The sequence below is a fragment of the Austrofundulus limnaeus genome, unplaced genomic scaffold (genome assembly GCF_001266775.1).
Source record: "Austrofundulus limnaeus strain Quisiro unplaced genomic scaffold, Austrofundulus_limnaeus-1.0 Scaffold44, whole genome shotgun sequence".
NCBI classification, from domain to species: Eukaryota; Metazoa; Chordata; class Actinopteri; order Cyprinodontiformes; family Rivulidae; genus Austrofundulus; species Austrofundulus limnaeus.
The window spans coordinates 1,311,845-1,315,202 of NW_013952446.1; positions in this window are offsets into that span (position 1 = coordinate 1,311,845).

A 3,358-nucleotide genomic window follows, 5' to 3' on the forward strand; every position below is an offset into this window, starting at 1 on the left:
CACACACACACACACACACACACACACACACACACACACACACACATGCCAAACAAACATAAGATTTTAAGATAGCATTAATGAAAAAAACTTCCCTCCAAAGGAAATTTAACACTTTGAGGCAGAATGGCAGAGAAGGTCTAATAACATTTTAAATCATATCAATATTTGTACATTTTTAACAACTTCAAAATGTATTTTAAAAAAAGTATTTTTAAACAAAGCAAGCTATCTAGTGATTTCAATTGTCTATTTTCATTGAACATTTGATCACTCAAACTGTGACATTTCAAACCTTTTGGGTTAAAAATCAATATTAATACATCATTTTAGAAAAAGTCATCTTAAAGTGCAAATAATATGCGTTTCTCAGGCATATAGTTCAATTCTATACCGTAATAAATTAACTATGTCACCTTCAGTTGTTATTAAAAGGTTGTTTGCATATTTAAATTAGTGCTGGGCAAAGATTAAACATTTTAATCGTGATTAATCTCACTTTTTTCTTTTTTTTCCCACAAACAATCTCTTTACTATGGCTGAATATGTAGGTTTATATATTGCAACACACCCCATGTGTAACACATTATGTACAGTTTTTTTTTTATCTTCTTATAGCTTATTTTATTTTATTTTTATTTTATTTATGTTTTGCTGACAACTGTGACCTTGGTATCTATCCTTCATTCCTCATGTAATACTCATTTGGAATAAAAAAAAATCATTGAATTCTTGATTTAACCTCTTTATTCTACACAAAATTTAACTGACTCAAAGATGTTTGGAGCATTTTTAGGTCCTGTTTTATATTCAAAAAAGGGGCAATGCATTAAAAAAAAGCTTCAAACAAAGCAAAGCAAGCCGCTCTTACTTCACAGGTAGACCAAACAAACAAACAACAATGTTTGTGTACTCCTGAGTGTTGGAATTGCATCGTCTATTAGTGATAATCTTGTTCTTAGTCAACTGTTAAATTCCCCATTGTTCAGAAAACTACCACTTTCCAAAACTGAAGTCCAACCATTCTATTTTAATCCAAAAAGACTGCAGGGAGAAGCTTTTAGTATTTCAGGCTCAGCAGACACCAGGTTTCACCAGTTTGCTAGTTGTTGCTGCCGATAGCCTGCAGGAGTCGCAGGGAGGTGTGCTCTGTGAGCTTGGAGACACAACCCAGAGGAGGAGCTGCTCCTAAAAGGCGGTTCCAGGCTCAACTGGTCGTATTTGCTCCCCTGCCTGGCTGCCTCAGGACACTACAGGATTTTGCAAACATGCATGAATGAGTCAAAGCCAGACTCTTTACATGTTTTTGATGAAAGAATAACATTATAACATGATATTAAGCTCAAAACAGTTGATTTTACACGATATGGTCCCTTTAAATCCCAGCATGTGGTCATTTCTCAGCTTGTTTAGCTTCTGTTGTTCAAAAGGAATAATAAGTTTTTTACTTGCCAAAACACAACTTGTATGAAATAAAGTTGTAAAATCTAAATTTTACACTTTCATTTTGTTACAGCTATAACCAAAAATAATTAAATAAATAATGATAAAAAACTTCAAACACAATTTCAACGCATCTGATTAGTGTTAAAACATCCATTAGCTTCTTTTTTTTTGTTTGTTTTTTAAATCACGTCTTGCATCAGCTCCAAAGGCCTCCAACCACCTGTGGAGCTGCGGCCACCGACTGGTTAAAGTTAAGTGTTCGTATTCAAATGTCTCATTTGTTTGTCTTTGTTTTGAGAGAGCTGTTTCTCGCTGGCACGGCCTGGAGTGTAGGGGAGACGCAAAGTGGAGAGCTCTTCATTTGCCTCAGCTGCAGCCGGGCCCTCCTGTGCAGCCCTCTCAGCCTCCAGCCATCATTTGAGTCCAGCTTTGTGATGGACGGGTGGAGGCCCCTCAGAGCTGCACCGATGCATAGCTCCGAGGTCCACTCAGTGATGCTCAACCAAAGCAGGCCTGAAGGAGGCTCAGTTTTTGTTTTTAGCATAGGAAATGAGGAATCTGCAACTGGATTTTTTTTTATATAAATGCTCATTACTCTCCACCACTTAAGTTAGCAGCTCAGATTAAATGTTGTGGACAACTCTCAGCTGCTACCACACCAAACACTAGCTCAGTATGCTGTTAAATACAAGCAGAAATAAAAAGGAAAACCAATAGTTGTTGCTCAACAGAGATGCCAAACAGCTGCTCTGAACTGTTAAATCATTTAAGCTTTGAAAGTACATCCACACACTGAATACCTTTCTGATAACAAATGTTGACAGTAGATTCAGTTTCCAGCAACGTAAGTCCCATCTTTAATCCAGCAGAGATAAAAAAAAAAAAGACGTTCGCAAACAAACATCAGCCAAACGGAGATCACAGCTCCGAGCCTCGGCTCCAGGACCAACAGCTGCCAGAGAAATTACTCACCACGGATTGTTAGTTCTCATCAAGCATACGAAGCAGAATAAGGTGATGGGTGAGGTCCGCATTACCTGTCCATCACACCTGTCAGGGGCTGATGTGAAGAAAATAACAGGATTGTGGAACAACTTTAATTACTGCAAACTTATCACCACTAAAACATTCATCTGGACCAGGGGAACATTTTATTCAATTATGCAATCATTCTTTTTTTGTTACTTGTTTGTACCTTTTTTTTTTTACTGTGTCTTTAACTAAAGAATTAAACTCTCCAAACCGTAGATGTTCAGCTATCTACAACAGGTAAATTGAGTGTTCATAATTTTTTTTCCAGAATATCTTTTCAAAATATGCTGAAAAGTCACCTAGTTTTGTTATTGTGAATCAACATAAAACATTTTATCAGACTATAAAAATTAGAGATAAAGTAAGGAGTAATCATGCAGAACATCTTTCAACATACAGCTCTGGAACAAATTAAGAGACTGTTGCACAGTTTCCCTGTATCTTGGTTGAAAGCATTCTGCCAAATATTGATTTCTGAACTCTTCCTGAGTTAAAACATTAGTATTGTTGCTTTTAAATGAACTTGTTTTCTGTGCATTAGTTGAGGTCTGAAAGCACTCTTTGTTTTCATTTTAACCATTTCTCATTTTCTGCAAAAAAAAATCTAAATTTTTGCTTGGAATTTTGGAGACATGTTGTTGGTAGTTCACAGAATAAAATAAAAATGTTCATTTTACTCAAACATATACCTATAAGGAGTAAAACTGATCTGATTAATTTAAAGTGGTCTGTTCGTTTTTTCCAGAGCTGTAAGTGTGTGTGTATTACTAAACTTACTATTAAACTATTTGACCAATTAAATTTGACTTGAACCTTCAAACCAAGCTACTACTTCTGCCAAATTTTAAATCACACACACACAAATGTATATGTATATAAT